Below are 16796 nucleotides of genomic sequence, written 5' to 3'. Positions count from 1 at the left end.
GGAAAATACCTGTGCCATCCGGTAGGTGAGGCTGCCATGGCCTCTGTCCAGCCACTCCTTCAGGAGTGGCCGAACCGCCCCGACAGTCCGGTGCCCCGCGGTTGGCAGAGCCAGCCGCTCCTGCCACGCGAGCAACACGGACTGCCGGGCCTGGCGCTTCAAATCGCCCCAAGCAGGTTCCTGCCCGCCCGGGACCGCCCCCACCCCCGCGCGACGGTCGACGCGGTGCCGGTACATCACCGCGTGCGACCGCGCGAGCAGGTCCATGGGCGGCATCCCCGCTAGAACCGTCGCCGCCTCATGTGACATGGTCCGATACCCGCGGACGACCCTGAGCGCCATGCGCCTCTGCACCCGACGCAGCATAGTCATGCTGCGCCGGGAGGCAGCCAGGTCGTCCGCCCAGACGGGGGCCCCGTATAGGGCCACCGACTGGACCATTGCCACATAGAGGCGACGAACTCGGCCCGCCGGGCCCCCCAGGTTGGGCAGGATCCGGCCCAGAGCCGCAACCATCCTTTCCAACCGGGGGACCAGGCAGCGGAAATGCTTCTCGAAACGCCAGTGGCTATCGAGGATCAGCCCCAGATAATCCCAGACATAACTTGCGTTATCCTCTAAAATATTGATGGAAACCAGGTTTAAATGACTGTTTCAGTGTGGTACCACATTACTACGTTATCCAAACCAGTGGAAGCCCAGGATCAGGTCAACATGTATGTTAAAACTGCGAAAGTGTGAAATATTGATCGATACCAGGTTTAATTGACTGTTTCAGTGTGGTACCACATTACTACGTGATCCAGTCCAGAAAAAGTCCAGGATCTAGCCATCAAGTATGAGAAATATGCGAAAGTATGAGCCTGACGAGAGCAAATCCCAGACCTAACCTAGACCTAACATGCGTTATCCTCAAAAATATTGGTCGAAACCAGGTTTAATCGACTGTTTCAGTGTGGTACCACATTACTACGTTATCCAAACCAGTGGAAGCCCAGGATCAGGTCAACATGTATGTTAAAACTGCGAAAGTGTGAAATATTGATCGATACCAGGTTTAATTGACTGTTTCAGTGTGGTACCACATTACTACGTGATCCAATCCAGAAAAAGCCCAGGATCTAGCCATGAAGTATGAGAAATATGCGAAAGTATGAGCCTGATGTGGGCAAATCCTAGACCTAACCCAGACCTAGCATGCGTTATCCTCTAAAATATTTATCAAGACCAGGTTTAATTGAATGTTTCAGTGTGGTACCACATTACTACGTGATCCATACCGGAAAAAACCCAGGATATGTTCAACAAGTATGTGAAAAACGCGGAAGTATGAGCCTGATGAGGGCAAATCCCAGACCTATCTCAGACATAACTTGCGTTATCCTCTAAAATATTGACCGAAACCAGGTTTAATCGACTGTTTTAGTGTGGTACTACTTTACTACGTGATCCAGAGCAGGAAAAACCCTCGATCAGGTCAACATATATGTTAAAACTACGAAAGTATGACCCTGATGAGGGCAAATCCCAGACCTATCCCAGACCTAACTTGCGTTATCCTCTAAAATATTGATCGAAACCGGGCTTAATCGACTGTTCCAGTGTGGTAGCACATTACTACGTGATCCAAACCAGAAAAAATCCCAGGATCTATTCAACAGGTATGTGAAGTATGCGAAAGAATGAGTCTGATGAGGGCAAATCCCAGGCCTAACCTAGACATAACATGCGTTATCCTCTAAAATATTGATCGAAACCAGGTTTAATCGACTGTGGCAGTGTGGTAACACTTTACAACGTTATCGAAACTAGAAAAAGCCAGGGATCTGTACAACAAGTATGTGAGAAATGCGAAAGTATGACCGTGATGAGGGCAAATCCCAGACCTATCCCAGACCTAACTTGCGTTGTCCTTGAAAATATTGATCGAAACCGGGTACAATGGACTGTTTCTGTGTGGTACCACATTACTACGTGATCCAAACCAGAAGAAACCCAGGATCTAGCCATGTAGTAAGAGAAAAATGCGGAAGTATGAGCCTGACGAGGGCAAATCCTAGACCAAACCCAGACCTAACAAGCGTAATACTCTAAAATATTTATCAAGACCAGGATTAATTGACTGTTTCAGTGTGGCATCACATTACTACGCGATCCAAACCAGTGGAAGCCCAGGATCTGGCCAACAAGAATGGGAAATATGCGAAAGTATGAGCCTGACGAGAGTAAATCCCAGACCTAACCTAGACCTAACATGCGTTATCCTCAAAAATATTGATCGAAACCAGGTTTAATTGACTGTTTCAGTGTGGTACCACATTACCGCGTGATCCAATCCAGAAAAAGCCCAGGATCTAGCTATGAAGTATGAGAAATATACGAAAGTATGTGTCTGATGAGGGCAAATCCCAAGCCTAACCTAGACATAACATGCGTTATCCTCTAAAATATTGATCGAAAACAGGTTTAATGGACTGTTTCAGTGTGGTACCACATTACTACGTGATCCAAACCAGAAAAAACCCAGAATCTGTTCAACAAGTATGTGATAAACGTGAAAGTATGAGCCTGATGAGGGCAAATCTCAGACGTATCCCAGACATAACTTGCGTTATCCTCTAAAATATTTATCGAAACCAGGTTTAATTGACTGTTTCAGTGTGGTACCACATTACAGCGTGATCCAAACCAGAAAAAACTCAGGATCCGTTCAACACGTATGTGAAGTATGCGAAAGTATGAGTCTGGTGAGTGAAAATCCCAGGCCTAACCTAGACCTAACATGCGTTATCCTCTAAAATATTGATCAAAACGGAAATTAATGGACTGTTTCAGTGTGGTACCACATTACTACGCGATCAAAACCAGAAAAAACCCAGAATCTGTTCAACAAGTACGTGAAGAATGCGAAAGCATGAGCCGGATGAGGGCAAATCCCAGACCTATCCCAGACCTAACTTGCGTTATCCTTGAAAATATTGATCGAAACCGGGTTCAATGGACTGTTTCTGTGTGGTACCACATTACTACGTGATCCAAACCAGAAGAAACCCAGGATCTAGCCATGTAGTAAGAGAAAAATGCGGAAGTATGAGCCTGACGAGGGCAAATCCTAGACCAAACCCAGACCTAACAAGCGTAATACTCTAAAATATTTATCAAGACCAGGTTTAATTGCATGTTTCAGTGTGGTACCACATTACTACGTGATCCAAACCAGAGAAAACCCAGGATCCGTTCAACAAGTATGTGAAAAACGCGAAAGTATGAGCCTGATGAAGGCAAATCCCAGTCCTAACCTAGACCCAACATGTGTTATCCTCTAAAATAATAATCGAAACCAGGTTTAATCCACTGTTTCAGTGTGGTAGCACATTACTACGTGATCCAAACCAGAAAAAAACCCAGGATCTATTCAACAAGTATGTGAAGTATGCGAAAGGATGAGTCTGATGAGGGCAAATCCCAGGCCTAACCTAGACATAACATGCGTTATCCTCTAAAATATTGATCGAAACCAGGTTTAATCGACTGTGGCAGTGTGGTAACACTTTACAACGTTATCGATACCAGAAAAAGCCAGGGATCTGTTCAACAAATATGTGAGAAATGCGAAAGTATGACCGTGATGAGGGCAAATCCCAGACCTATCCCAGACCTAACTTGCGTTGTCCTCTAAAATATTGATGGAAACCAGGTTTAAATGACTGTTTCAGTGTGGTACCACACTAGTACGTGATCCAATCCAGAAAAAGTCCAGGATCTAGCCATCAAGTATGAGAAATATGCGAAAGAATGACCCTGATGAGGGCAAATCCCATATCTAACCTAGACCTAACATGTGTTATCCGGTAAAATAATAATTGGAACTAGGTTTGATGGTCTGCTTCAGTGTGGTACCACATTACTACGTGATCCAATCCAGAAAAAGCCCAGGATCTAGCTATGAAGTATGAGAAATATACGAAAGTATGTGTCTGATGAGGGCAAATCCCAAGCCTAACCTAGACATAACATGCGTTATCCTCTAAAATATTGATCGAAACCAGGTTTAATTGACTGTTTCAGTGTGGTACCACATTACTACGTGATCCAATCCAGAAATAGCCCAGGATCTATCCATGAAGTATGAGAAATATGCGAAAGTATGAGCCTGATGAGGGCAAATCCTAGACCTAACCCAGACCTAACATGCGTTAACCTCAAAAATATTTATCAAGACCAGGTTTAATTGAATGTTTCAGTGTGGTACCACATTACTACGTGAACCAAACCAGAAAAAACCCAGGATCCGTTCAACAAGTATGTGAAGAATGCGAAAGTATGACTCCGATCAGTGAAAATCTTTGGCCTAACCTAGACCTGACATGCGTTATCTTCCAAAATATTGATCGAACACAGGTTTAATTGAATGTTTCAGTGTGGTACCACTTTACTACGTGATCCAAAGTAGAAAAAACCCAGGATATGTTCAACAAGTATGTAAAGTATACGAAAGTACGAGCCTGATGAGAGCAAATCCCAGACCTATCCCAGACTTAACTTGCGTTATCCTCTAAAATATTGATCGAAACCGGGTTTAATCGACTCTTTCAGTGTGGTACCACATTACTGCGTGATCCAAACCAGAAAAAAACCAGGATCTGTTCAACAAGTATGTGAAAAATGCGAAAGCATGAGCCGGATGAGGGCAAACCCCCGAACTATCCCAGACCTAACTTGCGTTAACCTCTAAAATATTGATCGTAACCAGGTTTAATGGACTGCTTCAGTGTGGTACCACATTACTATGTGATCCAAACCAGAAAAAGCAAGGGATCTGTTGAACAAGTATGTAAAAAATGCGAAAATGTGACCCTGATGAGGACAAATCCCAGACCTATCTCAGACATAACTTGCGTTATCCTCTAAAATATTGACCGAAACCAGGTTTAATCGACTGTTTTAGTGTGGTACCACTTTACTACGTGATCCAGAGCAGGAAAAACCCTCGATCAGGTCAACATATATGTTAAAACTACGAAAGTATGACCCTGATGAGGGCAAATCCCAGACCTATCCCAGACCTAACTTGCGTTATCCTCTAAAATATTGATCGAAACCGGGCTTAATCGACTGTTTCAGTGTGGTAGCACATTACTACGTGATCCAAACCAGAAAAAAACCCAGGATCTGTTCAACAAGTATGTGAAAAACGCGAAAGTATGAGCCTGATGATGGCAAATCCCAGACCTATCCCAGACATAACTTGCGTTATCCTCTAAAATATTTATCAAGACCAGGTTGAATTGCATGTTTCAGTGTGGTACCACATTACTACGTGATCCAAACCAGAAAAAACCCAGGATCCGTTCAACAAGTATGTGAAAAACGCGAAAGTATGAGCCTGATGAAGGCAAATCCCAGTCCTAACCTAGACCCAACATGTGTTATCCTCTAAAATAATAATCGAAACCAGGTTTAATCCACCGTTTCAGTGTGGTAGCACATTACTACGTGATCCAAACCAGAAAAAATCCAGGATCTATTCAACAAGTATGTGAAGTATGCGAAAGGATGAGTCTCATGAGGGCAAATCCCAGGCCTAACCTAGACGTAACTTGCGTTATCCTCTAAAATATTTATCAAGACCAGGAGTAATTGACTGTTTCAGTGTGGTATCACATTACTACGTGATCCAGACCAGTGGTAGCCCAGGATCTGGCCAACAAGAATGAGAAATATGCGAAAGTATGAGCCTAACGAGAGCAAATCCCAGACCTAACCTAGACCTAACATGCGTTATCCTCAAAAATATTGATCGAAACCCGGTTTAATTGACTGTTTCAGTGTGGCACCACATTACTACGTGATCCAATCCAGTGGAAGCGCAGGATCTGCCCAACAAGAATGAGAAATATGCGAAAGTATGAGCCTGACGAGAGCCAATCCCAGACCTAACCTAGACCTAACATGCGTTATCCTACAAAATATTGATCGAAACCAGGTTTAATCGACTGTTTCAGTGTGGTACCACATCACTACGTTATCCAAACCAGAAAAAATCCAGGATCTAGCCATCAAGTATGAGAAATATACGAAAATATGTGTCTGATGAGGGCAAATCCCAAGCCTAACCTAGACATAACATGCGTTATCCTCTAAAATATTGATCGAAAACAGGTTTAATGGACTGTTTCAGTGTGGTACCACATTACTACGTGATCCAAACCAGAGAAAGCTCAGAATCTGGCCATCAAGTATGAGAAATATTCGAAAGTACGAGCCAGATGGGAGCAAATCCCAGACCTAACCTACACCTAACATGCGTTATCCTCAAAAATATTGATCGAAACCAGGTTTAATTGACTGTTTCAGTGTGGTACCACATTACTACGTGATCCAATCCAGAAAAAACCCAGAATCTGTTCAACAAGTATATGAAAAACGCGAAAGTATGAGCCTGATGAGGGCAAATCTCAGACGTATCCCAGACATAACTTGCGTTATCCTCTAAAATATTTATTAAGACCAGGATTAATTGACTGTTTCAGTGTGGCATCACATTACTACGTGATCCAGACTAGAGGTAGCCCAGGATCTGGCCAACAAGAATGAGAAATATGCGAAAGTATGAGCCTAACGAGAGCAAATCCCAGACCTAACCTAGACCTAGCATGCGTTATCCTCAAAAATATTGATCGAAACCAGGTTTAATTGACTGTTTCAGTGTGGTACCACATTACTACGTGATCCAATCCAGAAAAATCCCAGGATCTAGCTATGAAGTATGAGAAATATACGAAAGTATGTGTCTGATGAGGGCAAATCCCGAGCCTAACCTAGACGTAACATGCGTTATCCTCTATAATATTGATCGAAAACAGGTTTAATGGACTGGTTCAGTGTGGTACCACATTACTACGTGATCCAAACCAGAGAAAGCTCAGAATCTGGCCATCAAGTATGAGAAATATACGAAAGTATGTGTCTGATGAGAGCAAATCCCAGACCTAACCCAGACCTAACATGAATTATTCTCTAAAATATTCATCGAAACCAGGTTTAATGGACTGTTTCAGTGTGGTACCACATTACTACGTGATCCAAACCAGAAAAAACCCAGAATCTGTTCAACAAGTATATGAAAAACGCGAAAGTACGAGCCTGATAAGCGCAAATCCCAGACCTATCCCAGACCTAACTTGCGTTGTCCTCTAAAATATTGATGGAAACCAGGTTTAAATGACTGTTTCAGTGTGGTACCACATTACTACGTGATCCAAACCAGAGAAAGCTCAGAATCTGGCCATCAAGTATGAGAAATATTCGAAAGTACGAGCCAGATGAGAGCCAATCCCAGACCTAACCTAGACCTAACATGCGTTATCCTAAAAAATATTGATCGAAACCAGGTTTAATCGACTGTTTCAGTGTGGTACCACATTACTACGTTATCCAAACCAGAAAAAGTCCAGGATCTAGCCATCAAGTATGAGAAATATGCGAAAGAATGAGCCTGGTGAGGGCAAATCCTAGACCTAACCCAGACCTAACATGCGTTATCCTCTAAAATATTTATCAAGACCAGGATTAATTGACTGTTTCAGTGTGGCATCACATTACTACGTGATCCAAACCAGTGGAAGCCCAGGATCTGGCCAACAAGAATGGGAAATATGCGAAAGTATGAGCCTGACGAGAGTAAATCCCAGATCTAACCGTGACCTAACATGCGTTATCCTCAAAAATATTGATCGCAACCAGGAATAATCGACTCTTTCAGTGTTGTACCACATTACTACGTTACCCAAACCAGAAAAAACCCAGGATCTGTTAAAAAGTATGTGAAGAATGCGAAAGTATGACCCTGATGAGGGCAAATCCCAGACCTATCCCAGACCTAACTTGCGTTGTCGTCTAAAATATTCATGGAAACCAGGTTTAAATGACTGTCTCAGTGTGGTACCACATTACTACGTGATCCAATCCAGAAAAAGTCCAGGATCTAGCCATCAAGAATGAGAAATATGCGAAAGTAAGAGCCTGACGAGAGCAAATCCCAGATCTAACCGAGACCTAACATGCGTTATCCTCAAAAATATTGATCGAAACCAGGTTTAATCGTCTGTTTCAGTGTGGTACCACGTTACTACGTGATCCAAACCAGAAAAAGCCCAGAATCTGGCCATCAAGTATGAGAAATATGCGAAAGTACGAGCCTCATGAGAGCAAATCCCAGACCTAACCCAGACCTAACATGAATTATCCTCAAAAATATTGATCGAAACCAGCTTTAATCGACTGTTTCAGTGTGGTACCACGTTACTACGTGATCCAAACCAGAAAAAGCCCAGAATCTGGCCATCAAGTATGAGAAATATGCGAAAGTACGAGCCTCTTGAGAGCAAATCCCAGGCCTAACCCAGACCCAACATGAATTATTCTCTAAAATATTGATCGAAACCAGGTTTAATCGACTGTTTCAGTGTGGTAGCACATTACTACATGATCCGAACCAGAAAAAACCCAGGATCTGTTCAACAAGTATGTGAAAAATGCGAAAGTACGAGCCTGATGAGAGCAAATCCCAGACTTATCCCAGATCTAACTTGCGTTGTCCACTAAAATATTTATCAAGACCAGGATTAATTGACTGTTGCAGTGTGGCATCACATTACTACGTGATTCAAACCAGTGGAAGCCCAGAATCTGGCCATCAAGTATGAGAAATATGCGAAAGTACGAGCCTCATGAGAGCAAATCCCAGGCCTAACCCAGACCTAACATGAATTATTCTCTAAAATATTGATCGAAACCAGGTTTAATCGACTGTTTCAGTGTGGTAGCACATTACTACATGATCCGAACCAGAAAAAACCCAGGATCTGTTCAACAAGTATGTGAAAAACGCGAAAGTCTGAGCCTGATAAGGGCAAATCCCAGGCCTATCCTGGACCTAACATGTGTTATCCTCTAAAATATTGATCGAAACCAGGTTTAATTCACCGTTTCAGTGTGGCATCACATTACTACGTGATCCAAACCAGTGGAAGCCCAGGATCTAGCCAACAAGAATGAGAAGTAAGCGAAAGTATGAGCCTGATGATGGCAAATCCTAGACCTAACCCAGACCTAACATGCGTTATCCTCTAAAATATTTATCAAGACCAGGTTTAATTGAATGTTTCAGTGTGGTACCACATTACTACGTGATCCGAACCAGAAAAAACCCAGGATCTGTTCAACAAGTATGTGAAAAACGCTAAAGTATGACCCTGATGAGGGCAAATCCCAGGCCTAACCTAGACCTAATTTGCGTTATCCTATAAAATATTGATCGAAACCAGGTTTAATTGACTGTTTCTGTGTGATACCACATTACTACGTGATCCAATCCAGAAAAAGCCCAGGATCTAGCCATGAAGTATGAGAAATATGCGAAAGTATGAGCCTGACGAGGGCAAATCCCCGACCTAACCCAGACCTAACATGCGTTATCCTCTAAAATATTGACCGAAACCAGGTTTAATTGACTGTTTCTGAGTGGTACCACTTTACTACGTGATCCAAACCAGAAAAAACCGAGGATCAGTTCAACAAGTATGTGAAAAACGCGAAAGTATGAGCCTGATGAGGGCAAATCCCAGACCTATTCCAGACATAACTTGCGTTATCCCCTAAAATATTTATCAAGACCAGGATTAATTGACTGTTTCAGTGTGGCATCACATTACTACGTGATCCAAACCAGTGGAGGCCCACGATCTGGCCAACAAGTATGTGAAAAACGCGAAAGTATGACCCTGATGAGGGCAAATTCCAGACCTAACCAAGACCTAACATGTGTCATCCTCTAAAATAATAATCGAAACCAGGTTTAATGGTCTGCTTCAGTGTGGTACCACATTACTGCGTGATCCAAACCAGAAAAAAACCAGGATCTGTTCAACAAGTATGTGAAAAATACGAAAGCATGAGCCGGATGAGGGCAAGCCCCCGACCTATCCCAGACCTAACTTGCGTTAACCTCTAAAATATTGATCGTAACCAGGTTTAATGGAATGTTTTAGTGTGTTACCACTATACTACGTGATCCAAAGCAGAAAAAACCCTGGATCAGGTCAACATGTATGTTAAAACTGCGAATGTATGAGCCTGACGAGAGCAAATCCCAGAACTACCCTAGACCTAACATGCGTTATCCTCAAAAATATTGATCGAAACCAGGTTTATTCGACTGTTTCAGTGTGGTACCACATTACTACGTGATCCAAACCAGAAAAAACCCAGGATCTGTTCAACAAGTATGTGAAAAATGCGAAAGTATGAGCCTGATGAGGGCAAATCCCAGACGTATCCCAGACATAACTTGCGTTATCCTCTAAAAGATTTATCAAGACCAGGATTAATGACTGTTTCAGTGTGGCATCACATTACTACGTGATCCAAACCAGTGGAAGCCCAGGATCTGGCCAACAAGAATGAGATATATGCGAAAGTATGCGCCTGATGAGGGCAAATCCTAGACCAAACCCAGACCTAACATGCGTTATCCTCCAAAGTATTTGTCAAGACCAGGTTTAATTGAATGTTTCAGTGTGGTACCACATTACTACGTGATTCGAACCAGAAAAAACCCAGGATCTGTTCAAAAAGAATGTGAAGATTGCGAAAGTATGACCCTGATGAGGGCAAATCCCAGGCCTAAGCTAGACCTAACTTGCGTTATCCTGTAAGATATTGTGCAACACCAGGTTTAATTGACTGTTTCAGTGTGGTAACACATTACTACGAGATCCAATCCAGAGAAAGCCCAGGATCTAGCCATGAAGTATGAGATATATGCGAAAGTATGAGCCTGACGAGGGCAAATCCCCGACCTAACCCAGACCTAACATGCGTTAACCTCTAAGATATTTATCAAGACCAGGTTTAATTGAATGTTTCAGTGTGGTACCACATTACTACGTGATCCAAACCAGAAGAAACCCAGGATCCGTTCAACAAATATGTGAAGAATGCGAAAGTATGAGTCTGGTGAGTGAAAATCCCAGGCCTAACCTAGACCTAACATGCGTTATCCTCAAAAATATTGATCGAACCCAGGTTTAATCGACTGTTTCAGCGTGGTAGCACATTACTACGTGTTTCGAACCAGTGGAAGAAAAGGATCTGGCCAACAAGAATGAGAAGTATGCGAAAGTATGAGCCTGATGATGGCACATCCCAGAACTAACCCAGACGTAACTTGCGTTATCCTCAAAAATGTTGATCGAAACCAGGTTTAATCGTCTGTTTCAGTGTGGTACCACTTTACTACGTGGTCCAAACCAGAAAAAACCCAGGATCCGTTCAACAAGTATGTGAAAAACGCGAAAGTATGAGCCTGATGAGGGCAAATCCCAGACCTATCCCAGACATAACTTGCGTTATCCTCTAAAATATTTATCAAGACCAGGATTAATTGACTGTTTCAGTGTGGCATCACATTACTACGTGATCCAAACCAGTGGAAGCTCACGATCTGGCCAACAAGTATGTGAAAAACGCGAAAGTATGACCCTGATGAGGGCAAATCCCAGACCTAACCAAGACCTAACATGTGTCATCCTCTAAAATAATAATCGAAACCAGGTTTAATGGTCTGCTTCAGTGTGGTACCACATTACTGCGTGATCCAAACCAGAAAAAAAAACCAGGATCTGTTCAACAAGTATGTGAAAAATGCGAAAGCATGAGCCGGATGAGGGCAAGCCCCCGACCTATCCCAGACCTAACTTGCGTTAACCTCTAAAGTATTGATCGTAACCAGGTTTAATGGAATGTTTTAGTGTGTTACCACTATACTACGTGATCCAAAGCAGAAAAAACCCTGGATCAGGTCAACATGTATGTTAAAACTGCGAATGTATGAGCCTGACGAGAGCAAATCCCAGAACTACCCTAGACCTAACATGCGTTATCCTCAAAAATATTGATCGAAACCAGGTTTATTCGACTGTCTCAGTGTGGTACCACATTACTACGTGATCCAAACCAGAAAAAACCCAGGATCTGTTCAACAAGTATGTGAAAAATGCGAAAGTATGAGCCTGATGAGGGCAAATCCCAGACGTATCCCAGACATAACTTGCGTTATCCTCTAAAAGATTTATCAAGACCAGGATTAATGACTGTTTCAGTGTGGCATCACATTACTACGTGATCCAAACCAGTGGAAGCCCAGGATCTGGCCAACAAGAATGAGATATATGCGAAAGTATGCGCCTGATGAGGGCAAATCCTAGACCAAACCCAGACCTAACATGCGTTATCCTCCAAAATATTTGTCAAGACCAGGTTTAATTGAATGTTTCAGTGTGGTACCTCATTACTACGTGATTCGAACCAGAAAAAACCCAGGATCTGTTCAACAAGTATGTGAAAAATGCGAAAGTATGAGCCTGATGAGGGCAAATCCCAGACGTATCCCAGACATAACTTGCGTTATCCTCTAAAAGATTTATCAAGACCAGGATTAATGACTGTTTCAGTGTGGCATCACATTACTACGTGATCCAAACCAGTGGAAGCCCAGGATCTGGCCAACAAGAATGAGATATATGCGAAAGTATGCGCCTGATGAGGGCAAATCCTAGACCAAACCCAGACCTAACATGCGTTATCCTCCAAAATATTTGTCAAGACCGGGTTTAATTGAATGTTTCAGTGTGGTACCACATTACTACGTGATTCGAACCAGAAAAAACCCAGGATCTGTTCAAAAAGAATGTGAAGATTGCGAAAGTATGACCCTGATGAGGGCAAATCCCAGGCCTAAGCTAGACCTAACTTGCGTTATCCTGTAAGATATTGTGCAAAACCAGGTTTAATTGACTGTTTCAGTGTGGTAACACATTACTACGAGATCCAATCCAGAGAAAGCCCAGGATCTAGCCATGAAGTATGAGATATATGCGAAAGTATGAGCCTGACGAGGGCAAATCCCCGACCTAACCCAGACCTAACATGCGTTAACCTCTAAGATATTTATCAAGACCAGGTTTAATTGAATGTTTCAGTGTGGTACCACATTACTACGTGATCCAAACCAGAAGAAACCCAGGATCCGTTCAACAAATATGTGAAGAATGCGAAAGTATGAGTCTGGTGAGTGAAAATCCCAGGCCTAACCTAGACCTAACATGCGTTATCCTCAAAAATATTGATCGAACCCAGGTTTAATCGACTGTTTCAGCGTGGTAGCACATTACTACGTGATTCGAACCAGTGGAAGAAAAGGATCTGGCCAACAAGAATGAGAAGTATGCGAAAGTATGAGCCTGATGATGGCACATCCCAGAACTAACCCAGACGTAACTTGCGTTATCCTCAAAAATGTTGATCGAAACCAGGTTTAATCGTCTGTTTCAGTGTGGTACCACTTTACTACGTGGTCCAAACCAGAAAAAACCCAGGATCCGTTCAACAAGTATGTGAAAAACGCGAAAGTATGAGCCTGATGAGGGCAAATCCCAGACCTATCCCAGACATAACTTGCGTTATCCTCTAAAATATTTATCAAGACCAGGATTAATTGACTGTTTCAGTGTGGCATCACATTACTACGTGATCCAAACCAGTGGAAGCTCACGATCTGGCCAACAAGTATGTGAAAAACGCGAAAGTATGACCCTGATGAGGGCAAATCCCAGACCTAACCAAGACCTAACATGTGTCATCCTCTAAAATAATAATCGAAACCAGGTTTAATGGTCTGCTTCAGTGTGGTACCACATTACTGCGTGATCCAAACCAGAAAAAAAAACCAGGATCTGTTCAACAAGTATGTGAAAAATGCGAAAGCATGAGCCGGATGAGGGCAAGCCCCCGACCTATCCCAGACCTAACTTGCGTTAACCTCTAAAGTATTGATCGTAACCAGGTTTAATGGAATGTTTTAGTGTGTTACCACTATACTACGTGATCCAAAGCAGAAAAAACCCTGGATCAGGTCAACATGTATGTTAAAACTGCGAATGTATGAGCCTGACGAGAGCAAATCCCAGAACTACCCTAGACCTAACATGCGTTATCCTCAAAAATATTGATCGAAACCAGGTTTATTCGACTGTTTCAGTGTGGTACCACATTACTACGTGATCCAAACCAGAAAAAACCCAGGATCTGTTCAACAAGTATGTGAAAAATGCGAAAGTATGAGCCTGATGAGGGCAAATCCCAGACGTATCCCAGACATAACTTGCGTTATCCTCTAAAAGATTTATCAAGACCAGGATTAATGACTGTTTCAGTGTGGCATCACATTACTACGTGATCCAAACCAGTGGAAGCCCAGGATCTGGCCAACAAGAATGAGATATATGCGAAAGTATGCGCCTGATGAGGGCAAATCCTAGACCAAACCCAGACCTAACATGCGTTATCCTCCAAAATATTTGTCAAGACCGGGTTTAATTGAATGTTTCAGTGTGGTACCTCATTACTACGTGATTCGAACCAGAAAAAACCCAGGATCTGTTCAACAAGTATGTGAAAAATGCGAAAGTATGAGCCTGATGAGGGCAAATCCCAGACGTATCCCAGACATAACTTGCGTTATCCTCTAAAAGATTTATCAAGACCAGGATTAATGACTGTTTCAGTGTGGCATCACATTACTACGTGATCCAAACCAGTGGAAGCCCAGGATCTGGCCAACAAGAATGAGATATATGCGAAAGTATGCGCCTGATGAGGGCAAATCCTAGACCAAACCCAGACCTAACATGCGTTATCCTCCAAAATATTTGTCAAGACCAGGTTTAATTGAATGTTTCAGTGTGGTACCACATTACTACGTGATCCAAACCAGAAGAAACCCAGGATCCGTTCAACAAATATGTGAAGAATGCGAAAGTATGAGTCTGGTGAGTGAAAATCCCAGGCCTAACCTAGACCTAACATGCGTTATCCTCAAAAATATTGATCGAACCCAGGTTTAATCGACTGTTTCAGTGTGGTAGCACATTACTACGTGATTCGAACCAGAAAAAACCCAGGATCTGTTCAAAAAGTATGTGAAGATTGCGAAAGTATGACCCTGATGAGGGCAAATCCCAGGCCTAAGCTAGACCTAACTTGCATTATCCTGTAAGATATTGCGCGAATCCAGGTTTAATTGACTGTTTCAGTGTGGTACCACAATACTACGAGATCCAATCCAGAGAAAGCCCAGGATCTAGCCATGAAGTATGAGATATATGCGAAAGTATGCGCCTGATGAGGGCAAATCCTAGACCAAACCCAGACCTAACATGCGTTATCCTCTAAGATATTTATCAAGACCAGGTTTAATTGAATGTTTCAGTGTGGTACCACATTACTACGTGATCCAAACCAGAAGAAACCCAGGATCCGTTCAACAAATATGTGAAGAATGCGAAAGTATGAGTCTGGTGAGTGAAAATCCCAGGCCTAACCTAGACCTAACATGCGTTATCCTCAGAAATATTGATCGAACCCAGGTTTAATAGACTGTTTCAGTGTGGTAGCACATTACTACGTGATCCAAACCAGTGGAAGCCCAGGATCTGGCCAACAAGAATGAGAAAAATGCGAAAATATGAGCCTGACGAGAGCAAATCCCAGACCTATCCTGGGCCTAACACGCGTTATGCTCAAAAATATTGATCGAAACCAGGTTTCATCGACTGTTTCAGTGTGGTACCACATTACTACGTTATCCAACTCAGAAAAAGCCCAGAATCTGGCCACCAAGTATGAGAAATATGCGAAAGTACGAGCCTGATGAGAGCAAATCCCAGACTTATCCCAGAACTAATTTGCGTTGTCCACTAAAATATTTATCAAGACCAGGATTAATTGACTGTTTCAGTGTGGCATCACATTACTACGTGATCCAAACCAGTGGAAGTCCAGGATCTGGCCAACAAGAATGAGAAATATGCGAAAGTATGAGCCTGACGAGAGCAAATCCCAGACCTAACATGCGTTATCCCACAGAAATATTGACCGAAACCAGGTTTAGTGGACTGCTCCAGTGTGGTACCACATTACTGCGTGATCCAACCCAGAAAAAACCCAGGATCTGTTCAACAAGTATGTGGAAAATGCGACAGTATGACCCTGATGAGGGCAAATCCCAGACCTATCCCAGACCGAACTTGCGTTGTCGTCTAAAATATTCATGGAAACCAGGTTTAAATGATTGTCTCAGTGTGGTACCACATTACTACGTGATCCAATCCAGAAAAAGTCCAGGATCTAGCCATCAAGAATGAGAAATATGCGAAAGTAAGAGCCTGACGAGAGCAAATCCCAGATCTAACCGAGACCTAACATGCGTTATCCTCAAAAATATTGATCGAAACCAGGCATAATCGACTCTTTCAGTGTGGTACCACATTACTACGTTATCCAAACCAGAAAAAACCCAGGATCTGTTCAAAAAGTATGTGAAGAATGCGAAAGTATGACCCCGATGAGGGCGAATCCTAGACCTAACCCAGACCTAACATACGTTATCCTCTAAAATATTTATCAAGACCAGGTTTAATTGAATGTTTCAGTGTGGTACCACATTACTACGTGATCCAGTGCAGAAAAAGTCCAGGATCTAGCCATCAAGAATGAGAAATATACGAAAGTAAGTGCCTGACGAGAGCAAATCCCAGATCTAACCGAGACCTAACATGCGTTATCCTCAAAAATATTGACCGAAACCTGGTTTAATCGACTGTTTCAGTGTGGTACCACGTTACTACGTGATCCAAACCAGAAAAAGCCCAGAATCTGGCCATCAAGTATGAGAA

The sequence above is a fragment of the Colletes latitarsis genome, unplaced genomic scaffold (genome assembly GCF_051014445.1).
Source record: "Colletes latitarsis isolate SP2378_abdomen unplaced genomic scaffold, iyColLati1 scaffold0002, whole genome shotgun sequence".
Lineage (NCBI taxonomy): Eukaryota > Metazoa > Arthropoda > Insecta > Hymenoptera > Colletidae > Colletes > Colletes latitarsis.
This window is presented reverse-complemented; position numbering follows the sequence as displayed.